Source organism: Xyrauchen texanus, chromosome 21 (assembly GCF_025860055.1).
Source record: "Xyrauchen texanus isolate HMW12.3.18 chromosome 21, RBS_HiC_50CHRs, whole genome shotgun sequence".
NCBI lineage: Eukaryota > Metazoa > Chordata > Actinopteri > Cypriniformes > Catostomidae > Xyrauchen > Xyrauchen texanus.
Window position 1 is genome coordinate 582,928 of NC_068296.1, and position 25,000 is coordinate 607,927.

At 42.4% G+C, this 25,000-nt stretch overlaps 1 long non-coding RNA gene across 1 annotated transcript in view; it reads left to right on the top strand.

Annotated features, from left to right (window-relative positions):
* LOC127661961 (uncharacterized) overlaps positions 1-25,000 on the top strand; it is a 120,934-nt gene that overhangs the window by 91,391 nt on the left and 4,543 nt on the right. The window contains exons 2-7 of the long non-coding RNA XR_007972814.1: positions 19,222-19,529; positions 19,653-19,898; positions 20,268-20,451; positions 20,576-20,637; positions 20,884-21,129; positions 21,745-21,867. This is a non-coding gene — a long non-coding RNA (uncharacterized LOC127661961). The remainder of the gene's footprint in view (positions 1-19,221; positions 19,530-19,652; positions 19,899-20,267; positions 20,452-20,575; positions 20,638-20,883; positions 21,130-21,744; positions 21,868-25,000) is intronic.

Consider the following 25,000-nt stretch of genomic DNA (forward strand, 5'->3'; position numbering starts at 1 on the left):
GATCTGATCTCCCCCAGTAACACCAGCATCTGATCTGATCTCCCCCAGTAACACCAGCATCTGATCTGATCTCCTCCAGTAACACCAGCATCTGATCTGATCTCCCCCAGTAACACCAGCATCTGATCTGATCTCCCCAGTAACACCAGCATCTGATCTGATCTCCCCAGTAACACCAGCATCTGATCTTATCTCCCCAGTAACACCAGCATCTGATCTGATCTCCCCAGTAACACCAGCATCTGATCTGATCTCCCCAGTAACACCAGCATCTGATCTTATCTCCTCCAGTAACACCAGCATCTGATCTGATCTCCCCAGTAACACCAGCATCTGATCTGATCTCCCCAGTAACACCAGCATCTGATCTGATCTCCCCAGTAACACCAGCATCTGATCTGATCTCCTCCAGTAACACCAGCATCTGATCTGATCTCCCCAGTAACACCAGCATCTGATCTGATCTCCCCAGTAACACCAGCATCTGATCTTATCTCCTCCAGTAACACCAGCATCTGATCTGATCTCCCCAGTAACACCAGCATCTGATCTGATCCCCCAGTAACACCAGCATCTGATCTGATCTCCCCAGTAACACCAGCATCTGATCTGATCTCCCCAGTAACACCAGCATCTGATCTGATCTCCTCCAGTAACACCAGCATCTGATCTGATCTCCCCCAGTAACACCAGCATCTGATCTGATCTCCTCCAGTAACACCAGCATCTGATCTGATCTCCCCCAGTAACACCAGCATCTGATCTGATCTCCCCCAGTAACACCAGCATCTGATCTGATCTCCTCCAGTAACACCAGCATCTGATCTGATCTCCTCCAGTAACACCAGCATCTGATCTGATCTCCTCCAGTAACACCAGCATCTGATCTGATCTCCCCTCACCCATGTCACAGTGAGCCCAGACTCGTTCATGTTTGTCTGATCTGGTTTAGTTCAGCAGTGCTGGTCTGAAACTGGTGTTTGTTAGTTGTTAGTGGGTTTGTGAGTTTTCTGGTTTTAGGCTTCAGCTCTTGGGTTTTAAGGGCTTCATGTTGCAGTGTGTTTGGGGAACTTGAATTTAGGTGTGTCCAAAATTTGAGGGATGGTTTTTCAATATGTATATTAAGGGGGTATCTGCCTAGTTGGGCCCGGCATGCATTAGTAGGTGTTCTTCTCTGAACTCTTCGAATGTTTCTACAGAATTCTGCATGCAGGGATTCTATGGGGTGTTTGTCCCATCTCCAGTAATCTGTCAGACAGAGTGGACCCCAAACCTCACTCTCTGCCTAAGAATATGAGACAGTGATTTTGAATGGCCGCAGCTTCAGGTAGACAAACTAAAGAAGGAACAAAAAGAGAAAACAGCAAGAACAGTAAAACTCTCGTCTTCCAGTGACATTTGTGCTGGATATAAGAAGAGATCCCAGTGTGTGTGCTGATTACTTCCACATGCTCGTGTGTGTGTGTGTGTGTGCGTGCGTGCGTGCGTGCGTGCGTGCGTGCGCGCGATTAACAAAAGAGAGAGAGTGAGAGAGAGTGTGAGTGTGCTCTGGGACTCTATTAATCTCACACTATGTCACAGGCAGCTTGGACGTCTGGTAGCTTCATCTGTTTAGACTCACTGAGACAATTAGCCTGCTATTTTTTTTTTTGCAGACTTTAAAGGAACAGTTCACCAAAAATGAAAATACTGTCATCATTTACTCTTGACTCATGTTCATTCAAACATGTTTGATTTCTTTTCTTCTGTGGAACACATAAGGAGATTTTAGGCAGAATGTTCCACAGTCAGCGGTCACTCTCATTGTTCAAAATATGTTTTAAAATACATTATAATTAAAGTGCCCCTATTATGGTTTTTAAACATGCCTAATTTGGTTGTAAAGTTCTCATACAATAGATTTACATGCATTCAAGGTCAAAAAACACTTTAATTTGGTCATAATTTAAATTGCAGCATAAATTTTTTTCCCCAGTGTCAAAAAACGACTCGTTCAATGATCCGTTCTAAAGCATTCATTCTAAACTCCTCCTTTCAGAGAGCATACTCTGCTCTGATTGGTCCGTTCTAAAGCATTCATTCTAAACTCCTCCTTTCAGAGAGCATACTCTGCTCTGATTGGTCAGATGTCCCAGTCTGTTGTGATTGGTCTACGGCTTAGTGTAGTGTTTGAGTTTTTAGGAGTGAATGCACTTAAGTGCATAGAGAGCTATAGGATGCTCCCTTGCTCCCTATTTAGTGCATGACTTAACCTCCAGTGTGCTGTCTGTCTGCACTGGTCTCAGAACAGTTATAGGAGAGCTATAGGATGCTCCCTTGCTCCCTATTTAGTGCATGACTTAACCTCCAGTGTGCTGTCTGTCTGCACTGGTCTCAGAACAGTTATAGGAGAGTTATAGGATGCTCCCTTGCTCCCTATTTAGTGCATGACTTAACCTCCAGTGTGCTGTCTGTCTGCACTGGTCTCAGAACAGTTATAGGAGAGCTATAGGATGCTCCCTTGCTCCCTATTTAGTGCATGACTTAACCTCCAGTGTGCTGTCTGTCTGCACTGGTCTCAGAACAGTTATAGGAGAGATATAGGATGCTCCCTTGCTCCCTATTTAGTGCATGACTTAACCTCCAGTGTGCTGTCTGTCTGCACTGGTCTCAGAACAGTTATAGGAGAGATATAGGATGCTCCCTTGCTCCCTATTTAGTGCATGACTTAACCTCCAGTGTGCTGTCTGTCTGCACTGATCTCAGAACAGTTATAGAGAGCTATAGGATGCTCCCTTGCTCCCTATTTAGTGCATGACTTTACCTCCAGTGTGCTGTCTGTCTGCACTGGTCTCAGAACAGTTATAGGAGAGTTATAGGATGCTCCCTTGCTCCCTATTTAGTGCATGACTTAACCTCCAGTGTGCTGTCTGTCTGCACTGGTTTCAGAACAGTTATAGGAGAGATATAGGATGCTCCCTTGCTCCCTATTTAGTGCATGACTTAACCTCCAGTGTGCTGTCTGTCTGCACTGGTCTCAGAACAGTTATAGGAGAGCTATAGGATGCTCCCTTGCTCCCTATTTAGTGCATGACTTAACCTCCAGTGTGCTGTCTGTCTGCACTGGTCTCAGAACAGTTATAGAGAGCTATAGGATGCTCCCTTGCTCCCTATTTAGTGCATGACTTAACCTCCAGTGTGCTGTCTGTCTGCACTGGTCTCAGAACAGTTATAGGAGAGATATAGGATGCTCCCTTGCTCCCTATTTAGTGCATGACTTAACCTCCAGTGTGCTGTCTGTCTGCACTGGTTTCAGAACAGTTATAGGAGAGATATAGGATGCTCCCTTGCTCCCTATTTAGTGCATGACTTAACCTCCAGTGTGCTGTCTGTCTGCACTGGTCTCAGAACAGTTATAGGAGAGCTATAGGATGCTCCCTTGCTCCCTATTTAGTGCATGACTTAACCTCCAGTGTGCTGTCTGTCTGCACTGGTCTCAGAACAGTTATAGAGAGCTATAGGATGCTCCCTTGCTCCCTATTTAGTGCATGACTTAACCTCCAGTGTGCTGTCTGTCTGCACTGGTCTCAGAACAGTTATAGGAGAGATATAGGATGCTCCCTTGCTCCCTATTTAGTGCATGACTTAACCTCCAGTGTGCTGTCTGTCTGCACTGGTTTCAGAACAGTTATAGGAGAGATATAGGATGCTCCCTTGCTCCCTATTTAGTGCATGACTTAACCTCCAGTGTGCTGTCTGTCTGCACTGGTCTCAGAACAGTTATAGGAGAGCTATAGGATGCTCCCTTGCTCCCTATTTAGTGCATGACTTAACCTCCAGTGTGCTGTCTGTCTGCACTGGTCTCAGAACAGTTATAGAGAGCTATAGGATGCTCCCTTGCTCCCTATTTAGTGCATGACTTAACCTCCAGTGTGCTGTCTGTCTGCACTGGTCTCAGAACAGTTTGAAATGCATCTTATTTTCATCATAACTCCATATAAAGCCTCTGAAAGACACATTTATCAGCTTTTGGATGAACTCATTTATTCTCAATGTGATAATGACAGTAAATATAGGATATTATTACTGAAACTGAGCATCAGTCCTCAAATGTGGTCATCATGTTTAACAGTGTGCTGTTTCGTGATAAATCGCTCAAATTTAAAAATGTCATATCAGATGAAACTAGAGACTGGTTTGCTAGTCTTTTGACTCAAACAGGTTTCAATGTAAAAACTTAATTAGGTTTCTGACCAGATGTTTTGTTGGTGTTTCTCCCAAACACAAACTCCTCTGTAATCGTCGCCATATTGTTTGACTCATTACGTCGAAAGTTTAACCCTTTATTGACCACACAGATTCTCCTGAACTGAGATCAGTCGGTTTAAATAAAATTAAATTACATATATCGAAGCCAAAATACAACATCCACGCATGTGGACGCGGGGTGGCAGGAGGTTAATTAGTTCAGCCAGTGTATTGCTGTTAAATGTCAGTGGTATAAGGGGTTAATAAAGCTATGTGGAATGTGTTATGCATTTGATAATTCAGAAAAATAAATTAGTCTCATTGTCCCATGTTCCCATGTCTTATCTTATGTCTCCTATGACTGAGGACTCACAGCGGATTTCTCTTGATTCAGACTGCAATTAAATATTTCACTCCCCATTCGGAGTGTTTCAGCTCTCTAAATCTCTTTGCTTTTGTGGTGGATTGTAGAAATGTCTGATGTGGTTTGCATAATTTTGTGTTTGTTTTTTGCCTGCATATGGGTAACACTTAACATGTTTTTCAAAGTGCGTAAGTAAACCTCATTTCACATTTTGAATTGGTTTGCTGGACGTGTAAATCCATTTTATTAATTTGGGGGCCACCCAGCTGAAAAGACCAGCTTATGTTATGTTTTGGGATGCTGGTGTGTGTGTGTGTGTGTGTGTGTGTGTGTGCTCCATCAGGCTTTGAAACTAGATTAACCAGCTGTTGAAAAGCATGACTATGCTGATCCACCAGCTAGACCAGCCTAGACCAGCATGGAAATTGCATGCTGGTTAAGCTGGTCTTTTTAGCTGGGTCAGTTTTATTTTTCTCATAAATGAAAAGCAACATATCAGTTTGTCCTTGTAACCTCTCCTGTCTGTATCTCAGATGTGATTTCAGAAGCCCATTATGATGACGAGAGACCAAATATTTTGGCATATATTAAGGAATGACCCATCAACGGCAGTGGTTCTTGTTGTCTCCAGTTTAAACAGTAACTGTATGAATAGTCGACAGGTGCGTTCACACTGTCGCCAGGTGAGCAAGAGACGGACACAGTGGGTGTGTGTCGTCATGCCTCGTTCACACATTCATTTTAAATGATAAATGAATGAATTAACGTTATATTTATAAAGCACTTTTCAGACACAACACTCAAAGCGCTTTACACAGTGAACGGGACTCTCCTCAACCTCCACCAGCGTGCAGCATACACCTGCATGATGTGACGGCAGCCATAGTGCGCCAGTAAACTCACAACACACCAGCTCATAGAGTCTCTCCTCTCCACCATTGTGGGGCGGCTGTGGCAAAGCAGGTCACTAATCGCAGGGTTGGCGGTTCGAATCCTTGGGCAAGACACTGAACCACAAGTTGCTCCCAATGGCAGACTAGCACCTTGCATGCAGCTCTGGTGTCATTGGTGTGTGAATGAGTGAATGAGACGCAGTGTAAAGCACTTTGAATACCTAGCTTAGCTACCGCTAAGTGCAGACCATTTCCATTAGAGCCAATTAGTGGTTGGGGATAATTAGGAAGCCATGATTGTTAAGGGGTGACCCCCTAACACTGGGGTTACACCCCTAGGGTTAGGGTTAGGTATAAAGAACATAAATATTAAAATAGTGGAAAATCTTGCATCCTCGCAGATGCTTTGTGGAGGCAAGGGAGTGCAGAGAGGGGTTGGTCCAGGTCTGGAGAGGCATCAGCTTCAGTGGGTGAGGGGCATGGCTGCACGGTGTCTAATGCCTTTAACATATTCTACACCTAAAATACCATGAAACATGTCAATTATATGTTATATTTAAAACAGCATTGGAGAGCTGTGGCCTATTCTTAAGTGTGGGATGAGGTGCATCAATTGGCCATTTGGTGCTCACAGACCTAAAAGTTGTTTGAAGGCATCACCATCTTTAATGTCCCAGTCCTCGGAGCTCAGCAATGTCTTTTGGCTGTCTAACACAGCTCATTATTGCTTGTATATACACTACTGTATGTTTACAGTCTGTGATTAACCGAGCTCCGAGTGCTCCAGTGACGTCCAGATGGCTCCAGCTCAGATGTTCACTGTCTCACACAGACTCACTGTCTTGCACAACAGAGGTAGGCCTATGCTTGCACACTGTCTCATGAGTAAAAGGGAGGTTTAGACACTTTAACTTTACACAGCAATCAATGATTCGGTGAAATCTGTGTAATACTGAATATTTTATTAACTCAAACATGGCGCTTTTTCAGCAGGAATACATATAATCTAATAGCAGTTGACATGTGGCAAGTCGACTTAAAATATGTTTTTATACACTTTTAAAGTCAATATGGAATCAATAGTACATGATTCATCACTTCATGTTATTCCAAAGAAGAGAGTGTAAACTATAACTTTACAATAACATGAACTGCCTCTGAAATGACATTATTTTTCCTCTGATGTCACCAAAGCCGCTTAAGGATTGACCAATAGGTGCCGGCCGTGTTTCAGGAGGGGAGGAGAATCCCACAGCTGACTGCAAACTCTAAAACAATCAGTTCCCAATGGATTTAAACTTTTACCAAACAATTTTGTCTTATTAAATACCCTTTTCCAGGAAATGTAAGCGCAGCGTAGTTCTAGCGAGATGACTAGCAGCTGTACATCACCGCACCATTAGCGGGGTAACTCCCAGCCAATCACATGTAAGCCATTGCTTTATATGTCTGCTCACAATCACATTGCTGTTTCAGTGTGCTAACACGGCAACCTCCTCCACCCCACCACCACCTGTTGAGTCCCATCCTGCACGGGGGTAGTCCTCGCCCCTGCCTCCTATGTCCGGCGGGATATGACGGGGATTCTTCGGACCGCCAGACGGGGCTTACGCCAAAGAGAGACATCACATTTCTGTTTTATATTCATCAAATAAATGTCACCTTTCATTTCACTCTGGCTGTGAGTCTTCCTGATAGAAATATCACATTATGGAAGAAAAATTGGACAATTACGTGATGTTTTTTTCAAAATGATATAACATGGTTTCTGAGGTTCCGAGGTGAAATCTGCCGTTATACACGTGATCTGTTTGAAAGGGAATAAGTCATTAGGCCTCATTCATGAAACATGAGCAGAACACATTTTTTTGTAAATCGTTCGTAAAGCAATTTCTGTATTTTCAAAATGCGAACAAGCTCCTGACTATGTGTAAAAGGTGCGTTTAAGATTCAAACTGTAAGAATTAAATTCAGTATGTTGTTGATCTTAGAGCCAAACTCCACACTGGGGAAACTAACACTAACATTTGCTCCAAGCTCAAAAACGACAGAGCCAATTGTATGACGGGGAACTCCGGGAATTTGCTCCAGGAGATAAGGTACTCGAATTACTCACCACATCAAGCTCCAAATTACTCGTGAAGTGGCAAAGACCCTTTGAGGTCACATGACGAGTAGGGGATCCCGATTATGAGGAAAAGTGAACTGATAGGGGGCGCACTTCAAATATATCACCTCAAACTCCTGACATTGTGGAGGGAAGCGGTCCCTGTGACGTTAGCTATGGTAGAATAGTTAAATTGCCCCTGAAGAATTGGATGCAATGCTCAATAGGGGGGTAATGAAGGAATCCCACAGTGATTGGTCCAGCCAGGTTGTTCTCGTTCCTAAGATTCACATTTCTGCATTTGGCAGATGCTTTTATACAAAGCGACTTACAGAGCCCTTATTACAGGGACAATCCCCCCGGAGCAACCTGGAGTTAAGTGTCTTACTCAAGGACACAATGGTGGTGACTGTGGGGATCGAACCAGCAACCTTCTGAGTACCAATGTATTATACAGAGCACTTATTACAGGGACAATACCCCCGGAGCAACCTGGAGTTAAGTGTCTTACTCAAGGACACAATGGTGGTGACTGTGGGGATCGAACCAGCAACCTTCTGAGTACCAATGTATTATACAGAGCACTTATTACAGGGACAATCCCCCCGGAGCAACCTGGAGTTAAGTGTCTTACTCAAGGACACAATGGTGGTGACTGTGGGGATCGAACCAGCAACCTTCTGAGTACCAATGTATTATACAGAGCACTTATTACAGGGACAATCCCCCTGGAGCAACCTGGAGTTAAGTGCCTTACTCAAGGACACAATGGTAGTGACTGTGGGGATCAAACCAGCAACCTTCTGAGTACCAATGTATTATACAGAGCACTTATTACAGGGACAATCCCCCCGGAGCAACCTGGAGTTAAGTGCCTTACTCAAGGACACAATGGTGGTGACTGTGGGGATCTAACCAGCAACCTTCTGAGTACCAATGTATTATACAGAGCACTTATTACAGGGACAATCCCCCCGGAGCAACCTGGAGTTAAGTGTCTTACTCAAGGACACAATGGTGGAGACTGTGGGGATCTAACCAGCAACCTTCTGATTACCAGTTCAGTGCTTTAGCCCACTACGCCACCACCACTCCATCGATGGATCTGTACTGTTCTGTGTGGATTATAGTAAACTCAATGCGGTGTCTAAATTTGATGCATACCAATACCTCACATTGATGAGTATAACCATAACCGTAAGTAAACCGTTCCATTCGTTAATATTTCAAATGTCATGATTGTTTATGAGGCTGACATGCGGTGTACACCGGGCACATCCGTTGACGGTTTGAGGCTGTCGACACAAACATTCTGAAACATTTCTTGGTGTTGTTGACATCTGTTTGTTTACTGTTGGAGTGACGTGCCGCAGCGGGCGCTTCCGTGTAGACAGCATCATTGATTACAGCATCCGGTGTGTTAACGGTTGTGCTTGAGATGAATAGTGTAATATATTTGGATGCAATGTGTTGGATGTGTGTTGTGTGTAAACCGTGAAATGTAGATTTCTAGCGTTTTGGTGTTTGTTTATTCTCATCCGTTTGAGTTTCAAAAATGACTGAATTTGAGGGGCTGCCAATCATAGCAGAGGGCGTTTACATTGAAGCTTAAAGGAGGAGCTGAGGCAAAAATCGAGCTTTTCAGAGAGTCGAAAATTATCATATATTAAAATAATGATGACTGCTTTGGTGAAATAAAACTTTACTAACTTTATCAGTGGACCTCAGGGAAGATAATCAAACTATATAATTTTTAATTTCATGACCCCTTTTGAAGTGTAAAAACAGTGAAGTTCACAGATTCAGCTCATACTCTCATCAGTTCTCCTTTAAAGAGTTCATTCACTTCTCAATATCTCTTGCTATATTAAACTCACTCTTGACTTTCCTTCTCCAAACTCCCCAAATTACAGCACAGGAACAGCTCAGTCCGTGTTCCCATGGCAGCTGTAACACGCAAGCTTGCAGGTCGTTAACAGCCGCTTTAGTGACCAACCCACCTCATTTTACAGGCTCTCCGATGTTTCACAGCTCTGGTGTGCAGATCATGTTAAACTCAATGCTCCTAATGTGGATCTGCAGATATGGGCGCTGGCTTTTACTGGGCTGTGGATTTCTTCTACACTAGTGACAACAATGTTTTCTCCAGATCTTTAAACTCGCATGAAGTTCTAACACATGAAAGTTTGTACTTTTTGTACTAATGATCACATAATATTATGTCATTCTATATCGTACTTTTATAGCAGATCTTCTTCTGCCATCAGCATCCAGTTGCACAGTTTGTTTCAGAACCTGGTGCGTTTTCTCCCTTGGTTTGGTTCGTTTAGGCATATATGAACACGGCAATCACACTCGGGTCCACACTACAACAATCGATCCGAGACCGCCAGAACGAGGTTGCAAACGAACTCTGGAGCAATTCGCTTGTGGTGAGAGTGCAAACTGACCCAACGGATCAACAAACCAACCTGCATCGCAATGCATGATGGGAATTGTGCTGCCCATTGAGAACTGTGTTACTTCAAAAGCAGCCGTGTTGGTTTGGATAATGGCTACCAAAATGAGTTGAGGTTTAACATGGCCATATGCCATGTGCTCCTGTAGCAATATATTAAGAGACAGAGAGAAAATAAATGCCATATTATTAATTTTAGTGAACATTTGTGACATTTTGTGGATGTCAGAATACTATAAATAGGACAAAACTGAATAGAAAAAAATGTATAATAGGGGGCATGGGTAACTCAGTAGTAAAGACACTGGCTAACACCCCTGGAGTTCGATAGTTCGCGAGTCCGAATCCCAGGGCATGCTGAGCGACTCCAGTCAGGTCTCCATAGCAACCACATTGGCCCGGTTGCTAAGGAGGGTAGAGTCACATGGGGTAACCTCCTCGTGGTCGCTATAATGTGGTTCGCTCTCGGTGGGGCACGTGGTGAGTTGTTCGTGGATGGCGTGAAGCCTCCATTCGCGTTATGTCTCCGTGGCAACGCGCTCAACAAGTCACGTGATAAGATGCGCGGATTGATGATCTCAGACGCAGAGGCAACTGGGATTCGTCCTCCGCCACCTGGATTGAGTTATTACGCTACTACGAGGACTTAAAAGCACATTGGGAATTGGGCAATTCCAAATTGGGAGAAAAAGTGGGGGGGAAAAAATATTTTAAGAGAACTTAACATTGCCAACTTTTAAGTAAATACTAAAAACGTATACATTCCGAATATGGGTATTGTAAAAAAAAAAAAAATTTTGCGATGTTGTTTATAATGTGGCTACATGCGTGACATGCGCATATGTGAGTATATCCATTCCACTTTCACACAAATACCCATAACATGCAATTCGTTTACATGACCATACATGTTTTAAGGCAACACAATGTAAAAGAGGGTTTAAACATTTGTGGAATGTCAAATACTGTGGGTGAGCACGTCATGGCACCTCACAATGAAAGTGCATCTTCTTTTCTGAATGTCTTGTGATTGCTCTTCTTCTAAACAACTGCATTAATATAACGTGATTGGATAAAAGCCGCAATAAGCCCGCGGAGCTGTTGTCCATGCATCTTAATGGAGAACTGATCGGCGCTATTAGCGGATCCCCAGAACATAAACAACGCACTTTGACTAATGAGGGGACGGTTTACACACATGTGACTTGCGTAAACACATTTTGGTCCGTTTGGAAATGTTGCCTCGAGAAAGCAATCCAAAAGGAGGAAATGCAACATTGTAACAATTTACTCCCTGTTTTGGAACAAAGCAAACGGTCTACAGGTCTGAAACACCCTTAGTCTGCATGAACAGACAATATTTGTTGTAGATCCTTTTGGCCCTTAGATCCTCAGTTACACACAAACACACATACAGTTGAAGACAAAATGATTAGCCCCCTATGAAATTTCAATTACTTTTTTAAATATGTATTTAAATAAGTGATGTTTAACAGATCAAAGGGAGTTTTATATAATAAGTATTTCTTATTTTATTTTTCCTCTGGAGAAAGCCTTATTTATTTCATTTTGCCTGGAATAAAATTATTATTTAAAACATTTAAAAACGGCTAAGGTCAATATTATTAGCCCCCTTAAGAAATGATCTGTTTGATTGGCAACAGAACCGACCACTGTTATCCAAAGACTCGCCTAATTAACATAATTAATCCCCCAAGCCTTAATTGGCACTTCAAACTGAGGATTAGTATCTTGCAAAACATCTAGTGAAGTCATATAAAACTTGTTTAGAAAATTATTTTAGACTTGAGAAAAAAAATTGTTAATGCTCACAAAGCAGGAGAAGGATATACACGTTTATCAAAGCGTTTTCACGTGTCAAGAACTGCCGTGAGAAGTGTTATCAAGAAGTTTAAAGAGACTCACACAATGACTGGCAAGACTGGCAGAGGCAGGAAGTGAAACTGGTGAGAGAGGTTTCTAAAGACCTAAGATCAACTGCCAAGACACTAGACTGAAGTTTGCCAAGGACAACCAAGAGAAAAATGATGCACACTGAAAGCGTGTCCTTTGGTCAGATGTCACTAAACTAGAGCTCTTTGGCCGTAGAGATGTTGCCTATGTTTGGAGAAAGAATGGAGAGGCGCTCAACCCAAAGAACAGCGTTCCCACAGTGAAACATGGCGGTGGGAGTATAACGCTGTGGGGATGTTTCGGTGCGTCTGGAACTGGGAATCTCATCAGGGTCTTCCAGCATGATAACGACCCAAAGCACACCTCACTTCTGGTGAAGAACGGCCTCCAAACGAACAAAGGGAACGTCCTTGACTGGCCAGCACAAAGACCAGACTTGAATCCCATAGAAAATCTGGAGACCAACAAATCTGGATGAGCTTGAGAGATTTGCTGAGGAGGAATGAGCTGCGACTCCTCAGGAGAAATGCTTAAAACTTGTTGAGAACTACAACAAATGACTAAAGGCTGTTATCAATCAAAAGGGATACACAATTAACATCAGAGGCTAATCATTTTGACATGTAGATTTTTTATTCTTGGTTATAATTTACATTTACATGTATGCATTTGGCAGACGCTTTTATCCAAAGTGACTTACAGTGCACTTATTACAGGGACAATCCCCCCGGAGCAACCTGGAGTTAAGTGTCTTACTCAAGGACACAATGGTGGTGACTGTGGGGATCAAACCAGCAACCTTCTGAGTACCAATGTATTATACAGAGCACTTATTACAGGGACAATCCCCCCGGAGCAACCTGGAGTTAAGTGTCTTACTCAAGGACACAATGGTGGTGACTGTGGGGATCAAACCAGCAACCTCCTGAGTACCAATGTATTATACAGAGCACTTATTACAGGGACAATCCCCCCGGAGCAACCTGGAGTTAAGTGTCTTACTCAAGGACACAATGGTGGTGACTGTGGGGATCAAACCAGCAACCTCCTGAGTACCAGTTATGTGCTTTAGCCCACTACGCCACCAACTCCACAATTTAGTTTCTATTTGTATTATAAACACTCTAAGTTGCCTAAATAAACTATTATGTTTAGAAATGCTGTTGAAAGCTCCATTAAACAGCACTTGGGAATTATTTGAAAAATAACTAAATATTTCAAAGGGGGCTAATCATTTTGTCTCAACTGTAGGTCAGCATAAAAGTAATCCATACAACTCCAGTGGTTAAATAATTATCTTCAGAAGAGATGTGATAGGTGTGGGTGAGAAACAGATCAATATTTAGGTACAAATTTTGCTATAAAGTGTTTTCTCTGCCCAGTAGGGGGCGTATGCATGAAGAATGTGAATCACCACAAACGAGAAGAAGAAGAAGAATGTGAAAATGAAAGTGGAGGCTGACTAAGCAGGAAGAGAATTTAAAGTAAAAATTTACTAAAATATTGATCCGTTTCTCACTCACACCTATCAAATCTCTTCAAAAGACATGGATTAAACCACTGGAGTCTAATGGATTACTTTTATGCTGCATTTATGTGCTTTTTAGAGCTTCAAAGTTCTGGTCACAATTCACTTACATTGTATGAAACTACAGAGCTGAAATATTCTTCTAAAAATCTTCATTTGTGTTCTGCAGAAAAAAGAAAGTCACACACATCTGGGATGACATGAGGGTGAGGAAATGATGACAGAATTAACATTTTTGGGCGAATTATTGCTTTAATGTTTCATGTTTAACTTATATACATGCTTCTAAACGTCGCAGATCTTTGCCCTTTTAGTTCTTGGACAAATTGACAAAGGAGAATGAAGAGGTAAGGTTTGTTTATGTGCATGTGTTGATTTGTTTTTAATCTGTTTACAGTGCCATTGTGCTGCACTCGAGGGCTTTAATTGATCAAATGTGCTTTTATACACTGTTCATTATCATCTGTCTTTGATGGCATGGAAACAAGTTTTCCTCCAGCGGTTTGTTTGTGTTACGTTTCTTTTTTACAATGGCATAAAACTTCAAAAGAAAAACTTGAGTGGATTTAATCAGTGAAATTACATTTTTATTTATTTATTTATTTATTTGACCATTAACACAGGGGGGGTAAAACACAAATGGAATGAATTAGTGACTGTAAAGGCACAGAAACGGCCAACATTTAATCAGCAAATGCAACGAGGAAAGAAAGTCAAACAGGTTTGGAACAACATGAGGGTGAGTAAATGAGTGCAGAACATTCATTTTTAGGTGGACTAACCCATTAATCCACAAATAACCTCATTGATTTTGATATAAACTCCCAAAATGAGTCATATCTGCAAACAAATGATGCTAGATCTTTAAAACTAACTTTATTAAATGTAAACAATTAGCTTGTGCTATCGTTCTTTAAAGGTGCGGTCAGTAACGTCTGTCTTTGCGTCGTCTTGGACTTACTGACACCTAGTGGTTTGGATGTAGCATCATTTAAAATCAATATTTCAGTCTCAGATATCTTTGTAGAACTGCAGTATTCACAGGCAGCCATGATTACTGTAATCAGAGAGTGAAAGTGTCAAATAACAGGACGGTTACGGTTACTGAGATGAAGCGAGTTGTATTCAGCTGGTCATGTGATCATAACATGGCGCCCCATGTGCGGACCCTCTCCATGTAGAATAAAACAGCTTTTATAAGGTTACTGATATGACTGGAGTCTTCATTTTAATGTGAGAGCTCATGATTTTTAATAAGGAAAAAATTACTTTATAATTTTTTTAATAATTGTTTTTATATTGCTTGATTTTTAATTATAATGTAAGTGAAGTTTTTCCATCATATAATTGAAAAACTGATTGTTTCCTGTCAGAAACACTCGGTTTTGGTGCTGCTTCTCCTTTAAGACTTGACAGGACACGCCCACTGTTCTGATTGGCCATCAGCTCTTGACGGACCTGCTCACCACTGCTGGGCGGGGCTACAGAAGTGATAAAGGGTAAAGTAGGCGCTAATGAGTTGTTTTTGCAGATTGGTTTCAAACAAATGCTCTTTTTGCAGTGAGGGGGAAGTTTTGAGTTCTGAAACTTACAGTATGTTTTTATAGTACAATGACCTCTTATATGTCTTATATGACCTATTTAAAATAAATTCCACTTGTTTGATATTTTATGTAATACAGTGACGGATATATAGAGACACTGTATATTGAATGTATGCAAAGTGAGACAAAATAAATAAATAAGGAAGGAGTAAAAACTTCTAAAGGATCAACTTGAGATTTCCTCATTAGATAATACAGTAGTCTTAGATAGCAATGCATATATACAGTATTTATATATATATTGGATTGTTTGTTGGTTTGAATGTTTCTTTCAGACCAGATCAGATTTAGATATCTTATTAATCTTTTTGTTTTACATTTACTCTTTAAATATTGAATCTAATTAGTTTTTTTAATGCGCTGACCATCTGATCCTCATAATGACTCTTAAGTACTAAAACACGGGTATTTTGTTACCACAGAGGTAAACGCATTGGCGATTTGTATCCGCTAATGGTCTGCTTTCTAGATCACTTACACATGTAGTCCTGATGAACTATTGCAAGAAAGTCAGGTTTAGTTTGAGATAAGCTTGGAATGAGACTCTTTTCACACCACAGGGTCTCTGACACACTAATGTGCTCACCTAATGCAGGTGTGTGAGTGACCTCTGCATCAGTCCCCCTTCAGAGTGATTTCACACAGACCCCGTCACCTCATTCAGTCTTAAAGCTCCTGTTCATGTGCAGCAGTAATGATCTACTCTGGGGCTCCTGATCCAGCCTGTTACCCACGACAACGTCAATAGAGATTTGAGTAAAGACCCCATGAAATCAAAATGGGAGTTTTGTGGCTTTTAGTCCATGTCTATTAGGTTTGAAGTCATCTGTATGCTAGTGTACTCCTGAAAGTAGCCCCAAAAAATCTCTCTGGGAAATCTGACTAAGGCGGATGTGGTCTGATTCTGAGAATGATTGTTCCCTGTGCGTCCCGCAGCTTTCGAACCCCGGTCCATTTGCGTTCATCTTACGTCGTCACAAACACGCACGGTGAACACAACGCGACTCATCATACTTTTAGTTTTCTGGTGCCAGTATGCACAGCAGAGTATATCATATACTGCATGGGGGCCCCTTTAGGGGGGTTCCGGACGTGTCATTGCAGAGTCTTGTACCATCAAATAATTTAAGGGGGTTCCATGTTGTTGTTGCTGTGGTCCAATGTAATCAGCCGTCCTTGAGGGGGGCCCCCTTCCAGCTCGGGGCCCCAGGCAATTGCCTGGTTTGCCTACCCTGTTGCAACGTCTCTGTGTATATGTGCGTTTCATGGCATAACTCATCAGATGTCCAGGGGGAGGCGGCTTGCTGAGGAGACAGCGGATTACAAGGAATTAATTTGCATCTCTGTTTACACGGCACACTTTCTCACGCTCGTGTCCAAGGTGAAGTTATCGCCAGTCATCTCCTATTATACCCGATATTTATAACCTATATTAGTATTTATAAGCTGTGTAGACAGACAGACAGACAGACAGACAGTATTTATAGTGTTGATTGTACTTGTATGTCATTACGTTTTGGGGACTTTCAGGAATGTGTGGATCCTTGTGTGTTGTCGTAACTAATGATGTTGTCATCGGCTAAAACGCAGGGTTTACTTTACTTCCTGAAGGAGTGCGCACCAGAGTCCGAGTTGCTTTCACATTCATGCAAATTGCGCTACAGTTCCACTGCAACCGAACTCAGAACACCTCCTGAACGATTCAGTGGAATCCAGTTGTACTCATCACTGACCCACATGATCTAAGTTGCGTCCACTTCTGAGACCGTCAATCGGCGCATCTGATCACGTGACTCGTTGTGCATGACACCGCGGAGACTCACAGCATGTGGAGACTCATGCTACTCTCCACCATCCACACACAACTCACCACACGCCCCATTGAGAGAACCACTAATCACCACCACGAGGAGGTTACCCCATGTGACTCTACCCTCCCTAGCTACCGGCCCAATTTGGTTGCTAAGGAGACCTGACTGGAGTCACTCAGCACGCTCTGGATTCAAACTCACGATGTGTGATAGTCAGCATCAATACTCGCTGAGATACCCAGACCCCTTGAATTGCTTTGTATTAAAGCTGCCCATAACCACTGATCTAGCATCAGTTTGCATCCAAACTGCTCTGTGTTAAAGCATTTAACATTTGAGTGAAACGTGGTTGATTCACGTGTAAATACACGCTGAATTAAAAAATCAGTAAACGCCTTTAGGCGGAGGGATTATAAGACTATCCTTCCACTGGCCACGGCGTGATATTCAGGGTGAAATACTCGCTCAATTCACTGACTTCTGCAGCCGAACTGCCCCGTGATACGGCTCCCCTTAACTGGGAGAATGGCATGAGAAAAGCTGACTCTGGATCAGCGGTTACGAGCAACGTACTACACGATTTGTGTACAGACAAAATAACTTAATAATAAAATAAAATATTCTACAATTTTGTTTTATGATAACCAATTAATGTGATTCATGAAACGCAACATTTTTATGACATTTTGCTAGCGTTATGTCATAGTTGGATCAACATGTGCGTTGGACGTAGCCTGTACGTGGATCAGCTCAAAGCGAGCGTGCACTGAGATCAAATCATGTATATTCATGTTATTGATTCTTTAATATAAGCATGACGTGAAGAGCTACTTTCTAAATATCTGTTTGCTTTGACATGAGTGTTGTGCAGCTAGCATGACCCGTAATGTCTCTTGTATGCAATAAATGGCTAATTTGTATGAAATGCATAGCATAGCAGTAGAGAGAATGGAGGTAAGAAAAAAGTAACTAAAAGTAATGCATAAGTAATGTAACACTTTACTTTCCATAAAAAGTTACTTTTTAATGAATACATTTACTTTAAAGAGTAACGCAATATTCTAACTAGTTACTTTTAAAAGTAGCATGACCCAACATTATATGTGTTTATTCCAGAAGCTCAGGGACAGTTTTCTCATGTTTTTTAATCTTACATATTAATCTTTAACATGTTTGATACTTGTTTGTATAATTGTGAATAGTTTATAAATGTTTCAATATATTTTATATATACTTTTTGCATATTATAGTCACCTAAAATGTTATTTTTGTTGACTAAATTTGTATGCCATTTTAATTGGAGTAAATTGACAAACATATATGAATATGACAATTCAATATTGACTAAATGTAAAGGACATTTTCTTCAAAAGACAAAAATGGACTGAAAAAACATAACTTTAACACAGTTCTCAAGCTATTTCATGGGGTCTTTCATATATCACTTTGTTACATAGAGATCGGTGATTGTATTTTATTAATCTGTTACCACTACAATGCCCTGCTATAATGTTTTTCTTGCGTTTCGACACACTGAACAGAGCTGTAAAGGGGCTTTGCGACGTGTAATATCAGCAACAGCACTGAAAACACTCAGTGTACTGATGTTAATGTGTGACTTGAGTTTTAATCTAATGCTTTTAACAGCACGAGCGTCAAACGAACAGGCAGCCGTTGTTCACAAACAGCTCAATATTAAAACCAGGGACATGGAGCAATCTAAGCATGTAATTTAATATGGCCAAACGGATTTAAGGAGCCATTTGACCGGGCTGAAATGAATCCCTGCGGGCGTTTGAGCGGCTGTGAAATTAACAGTTGCTGCTGCAGATTTTAGCACGTCTTAAGTAGAGAGTTTGAGCAGAGAACCACAACATGATCCCTTTCCAAACACATGGCCGATGTGTGGTCAGAAGATTAGGAAACCGCTCGCCAACACTGCTAGAAGAGAGCTTATACACGTGATTCGTGTTCATAACAAACAGCTCTTGGATTTTGGTGATGAGTACAGGTGAGATGAATGATTGTGTTTTAACATCAGGGATGATGTGTGTGTGTGTAGAGCCACTGTCGAGAAACGAGAAGTGTTTGGATATGATTACAGATAACATAAAGACTTTGTCAGATATATTACTATAAGGTGTTGTTAGTAGTGGTCTAAACCACAGTACTGGTAAACTGTTAATCAGAAGGTTGCTGGTTTGATCCCCACAGTCTCCACCATTGTGTCCTTGAGTAAGACACTTAACTCCAGGTTGCTCCGGGGGGATTGTCCCTGTAATAAGTGCTCTGTATAATACATTGGTACTCAGAAGGTTGCTGGTTTGATCCCCACAGTCACCACCATTGTGTCCTTGAGTAAGACACTTAACTCCAGGTTGCTCCGGGGGGATTGTCCCTGTAATAAGTGCTCTGTATAATACATTGGTACTCAGAAGGTTGCTGGTTCGATCCCCACAGTCACCACCATTGTGTCCTTGAGTAAGACACTTAACTCCAGGTTGCTCCGGGGGGATTGTCCCTGTAATAAGTGCTCTGTATAATACATTGGTAATCAGAAGGTCACTGGTTTGATCCCCACAGTCACCACCATTGTGTCCTTGAGTAAGACACTTAACTCCAGGTTGCTCCGGGGGGATTGTCCCTGTAATAAGTGCTCTGTATAATACATTGGTACTCAGAAGGTCGCTGGTTCGATCCCCACAGTCACCACCATTGTGTCCTTGAGTAAGGCACTTAACTCCAGGTTGCTCCGGGGGGATTGTCCCTGTAATAAGTGCTCTGTATAATACATTGGTAATCAGAAGGTCACTGGTTTGATCCCCACAGTCACCACCATTGTGTCCTTGAGTAAGACACTTAACTCCAGGTTGCTCCGGGGGGATTGTCCCTGTAATAAGTGCTCTGTATAATACATTGGTACTCAGAAGGTTGCTGGTTTGATCCCCACAGTCACCACCATTGTGTCCTTGAGTAAGACACTTAACTCCAGGTTGCTCCGGGGGGATTGTCCCTGTAATAAGTGCTCTGTATAATACATTGGTACTCAGAAGGTCGCTGGTTCGATCCCCACAGTCACCACCATTGTGTCCTTGAGTAAGGCACTTAACTCCAGGTTGCTCCGGGGGGATTGTCCCTGTAATAAGTGCACTGTATAATACATTGGTACTGAGAAGGTTGCTGGTTCGATCCCCACAGTCACCACCATTGTGTCCTTGAGTAAGACGCTTAACTCCAGGTTGCTCCGGGGGGATTGTCCCTGTAATAAGTGCACTGTATAATACATTGGTACTCAGAAGGTTGCTGGTTAGATCCCCACAGTCACCACCATTGTGTCCTTGAGTAAGACACTTAACTCCAGGTTGCTCCGGGGGGATTGTCCCTGTAATAAGTGCTCTGTATAATACATTGGTAATCAGAAGGTTGCTGGTTTGATCCCCACAGTCACCACCATTGTGTCCTTGAGTAAGACACTTAACTCCAGGTTGCTCCGGGGGGATTGTCCCTGTAATAAGTGCTCTGTATAATACATTGGTAATCAGAAGGTCACTGGTTTGATCCCCACAGTCACCACCATTGTGTCCTTGAGTAAGACACTTAACTCCAGGTTGCTCCGGGGGGGATTGTCCCTGTAATAAGTGCTCTGTATAATACATTGGTAATCAGAAGGTTGCTGGTTTGATCCCCACAGTCACCACCATTGTGTCCTTGAGTAAGACACTTAACTCCAGGTTGCTCCGGGGGGATTGTCCCTGTAATAAGTGCTCTGTATAATACATTGGTACTCAGAAGGTCGCTGGTTCGATCCCCACAGTCACCACCATTGTGTCCTTGAGTAAGACACTTAACTCCAGGTTGCTCCGGGGGGATTGTCCCTGTAATAAGTGCACTGTATAATACATTGGTACTCAGAAGGTTGCTGGTTAGATCCCCACAGTCACCACCATTGTGTCCTTGAGTAAGACACTTAACTCCAGGTTGCTCCGGGGGGATTGTCCCTGTAATAAGTGCTCTGTATAATACATTGGTACTCAGAAGGTTGCTGGTTTGATCCCCACAGTCACCACCATTGTGTCCTTGAGTAAGACACTTAACTCCAGGTTGCTCCGGGGGGATTGTCCCTGTAATAAGTGCTCTGTATAATACATTGGTACTCAGAAGGTCGCTGGTTCGATCCCCACAGTCACCACCATTGTGTCCTTGAGTAAGGCACTTAACTCCAGGTTGCTCCGGGGGGATTGTCCCTGTAATAAGTGCACTGTATAATACATTGGTACTCAGAAGGTTGCTGGTTCGATCCCCACAGTCACCACCATTGTGTCCTTGAGTAAGACGCTTAACTCCAGGTTGCTCCGGGGGGATTGTCCCTGTAATAAGTGCACTGTATAATACATTGGTACTCAGAAGGTTGCTGGTTAGATCCCCACAGTCACCACCATTGTGTCCTTGAGTAAGACACTTAACTCCAGGTTGCTCCGGGGGGATTGTCCCTGTAATAAGTGCTCTGTATAATACATTGGTAATCAGAAGGTCACTGGTTTGATCCCCACAGTCACCACCATTGTGTCCTTGAGTAAGACACTTAACTCCATGTTGCTCCGGGGGGATTGTCCCTGTAATAAGTGCTCTGTATAATACATTGGTAATCAGAAGGTTGCTGGTTTGATCCCCACAGTCACCACCATTGTGTCCTTGAGTAAGACACTTAACTCCAGGTTGCTCCGGGGGGATTGTCCCTGTAATAAGTGCTCTGTATAATACATTGGTACTCAGAAGGTCGCTGGTTCGATCCCCACAGTCACCACCATTGTGTCCTTGAGTAAGACACTTAACTCCAGGTTGCTCCGGGGGGATTGTCCCTGTAATAAGTGCACTGTATAATACATTGGTACTCAGAAGGTTGCTGGTTTGATCCCCACAGTCACCACCATTGTGTCCTTGAGTAAGGCACTTAACTCCAGGTTGCTCCGGGGGGATTGTCCCTGTAATAAGTGCACTGTAAGTCGCTTTGGATAAAAGCTTCTGCCAAATGCATAAATGTAAATGTAAATTTTTACTCCTGTAATCTGATTACATTTTCTGACTTTCACTGAAGTTAATTACTTTGTTACACATTTTTTTTTAATCTGTGTATCTCAGCGAGTATTGACGCTGACTATCACCGCTGGAGTCATGAGTTTGAATAAAGGATGTGCTGAGTGACTCCAGTCTGGTCTCCTTAGCAACCAAATTGGCCCGGTTGCTAGGGAGGCTAGAGTCACATGGGGTATTCTCCTCGTGGTCACTATAATGTGGTTCTCGCTCTCGGTGGGGCGTGTGGTGAGTTGTGTGTGGATGCCGCGGAGAATAGCGTGAAGCCTCCACACGCGCTACGTCTCCACGGTAACACGCTCAACAAGTCACGTGATGAGATGCGCGGATTGATGGCCTCTGAGATTCATCCTCCGCCACCCGGATTGAGACGAGTGGGTGTTCACCGTCCTGCTCTGCATATCGTGGCTCCTCGTTTTGGCTTATCGTGGCCCATTCGGCACGTTTCGCGGATGACCCACTCTGTTCTCCTGATGGCCAGTCCGCCCTTGATCGGCCCCAAAGTCCGTCGTTCCACCGGGAAAATGCCCGGTATGCCAGATTATCCGTCTGCCCTGATTAAACCGATAAAGAACATGTGTAAGTTATAAGTCACCCCAAAATGAAAGAAATGAATAAGAAATGATAGTTTGTATAAAAAAAGTTTGTTTTTAGGATGAAGGTTTTGTTTTCCATTTCCATGAAGCACATTTAAGCCCATCACTGTCATGTGTAAAAATGATGTAATATAAATGAAATGGAAAGGTATTTGAACATCAAGGTGTTGATTTATGTCCATGTATTGTAATAATAATAGTAATCGTATCATAGAATTTGTGTTAATTGTCATAAAAGTATGTCACAAAAGTTTCCAAAAATAGTGGTCTGGGTATGTTTACAAGACTAATTTTCCCATTTTCGATTCACCCATTCCGGGATCTGTAAAGTACTCCTGTAAATATTTACTGTATATAGTTTTCTGATGTTGTCTGATGACATATAGACATTGTATAGCTTCATGAAATGACTACAGCACATTCGATCGCTCTGTTGCAAAAATTATTATATTTATATATATTAGGGCTGTCAATCGATTCAAATTTTTATTGCATTAATTACATGGTGAATTTATCAATCAGAGATTTATTATGAGGGCTTGTTTAAGGACCGTCAATCTACACCTGCGTCAGACATGCTTGTGTAGCGTCTCGTGTGTGTTGTGTCATAAACATACATGTTTAGGTCACTGTGTCATTAAATATAGTTTAATACTCAATCTTTAAACACATCTTGAGATCTCTTAGTTCAGATTTGTGCTCCATCAAGTGTTTGAATGTAACTCATGTTTGTGTTGTTCTGCTGAAGTGTTTGTTCACTGTATAAACTGTGTGTTGCTCATACAGCTGAAGTTTCACTTACTGCCCCCTGGAGTAAACAGGCGGTACTACAAGCATTTCTCAGGACTCTTCCATATCAGTGCGGGCATTGAGATTAATGGGGTTAAATATTTTATCGTGTTATTTTTAATTAAATTAATTGCACGGAATTAACACGTTAAATTGACAGCCCTAATATATATATATATATAAGCCTATTTTCAAGATTTACTCATTTTAATTTAATAAATTTCCATCAAATTATGTTATATTTTTCAAGATTAATAAAGTTTGTTCATAATTTCCCAAAACAGTTTAATGGAAATGTATCAAATTGAAATACATAAATCTAAAGAAATAAATTGGCTAAATTGTTTTTTGAGTGCAACATGCTGCTTTCTGTAGTATACTAATATAAGGTGATGATGAGTGCAGATGATTTCACAGTACATTAAAATCAGAAAGCACATGTCACATGGTATAACCATCAGATCTACAGACACATTGAGTATATCTGCAGTAGGAACACCGTGCAATATGTAGTCGCATTAAATCGCCCTCGCACAATGACACAATTCATTTATAGTCTGAGATTTAATAAAGGCTGGAAATACACGAAGCCACTTCAGAAAATTCAGGCGGTTCAATATCACATAAAGAACATAAACTTACCAGTATTTCCTCATGTCTCTCAGTCCAATGGTTGTTTTAAAGACCTCATGTGCATTGTCTTCGGTCAGGTGAGTAATAGGATGTTAAGTGAGTGGAGTTTCTTTAAGGTCTCCAGTTATATCTGTTGGCAGATGAAGAGACAGGAGACACATTCACCTGAATCACACCATCTGAATCTACAGGCCCAACTTCTACATCAATAAACACAACGACAGGATTCAGATCCATGTGCTGCGTCTGATTAAACCAATATCACCCCATCTGAGGTTAATGTGCATCGTAATAGAGGTGGAAGAGTACTTTTAGATGTCATGGGTGCACTAAGGGTGACACCATGTTTTATTGATGGATCCAGATATGAACACTGTAAAGGGATATAAAAGGGCAAGGAGGAGGCGAGAACTGGCTTGACGATATAAATAATAGTTTTAACGATAAACTTAAACAAAAGACACAAACACACACATGACGGAAATGCCCATAAATGATCTCTCTCTCTCTTGCACGACCCTCCGCAGTCGGGCTTTCTCCCTCTCGGAGGCTTGATTAGCCTGAGAGATGAAAAACAAAAACGTGCTCGCTGGTTCTCTGATACACCGCCGCATGGTCCTCGATCACTCCTCCACCCTCTCAGGCGGGCGGCAGCCGCTCCTCCCTAGGCAGACCGGGGTCAGACCCACGACCCCTGGACACTCCGCACCTGGCAGCGGTCCAGGTGGTCGGGGACTTACTTCCCTCCTCCCCTCGCGGGAGGCGGTCTTCTTTCAACCCCTCCGTGTTTATGGGGGATGGCAGGGCTCTCCTATGCCCCTGGCAGCGACTCCATCACTCCAGGCAGTCGGGGAGTCCAGTACCCACCGTTCACTGCGTCCGGGTGGTCGGGCTACTTGGTCCCCCTGGCGGATTGCAGCGGCGCTCCCCTGGGTGGACGGCAGTGTCGAGGACTCCGCAACGGGCATCCATCCTCCTTCCCGGA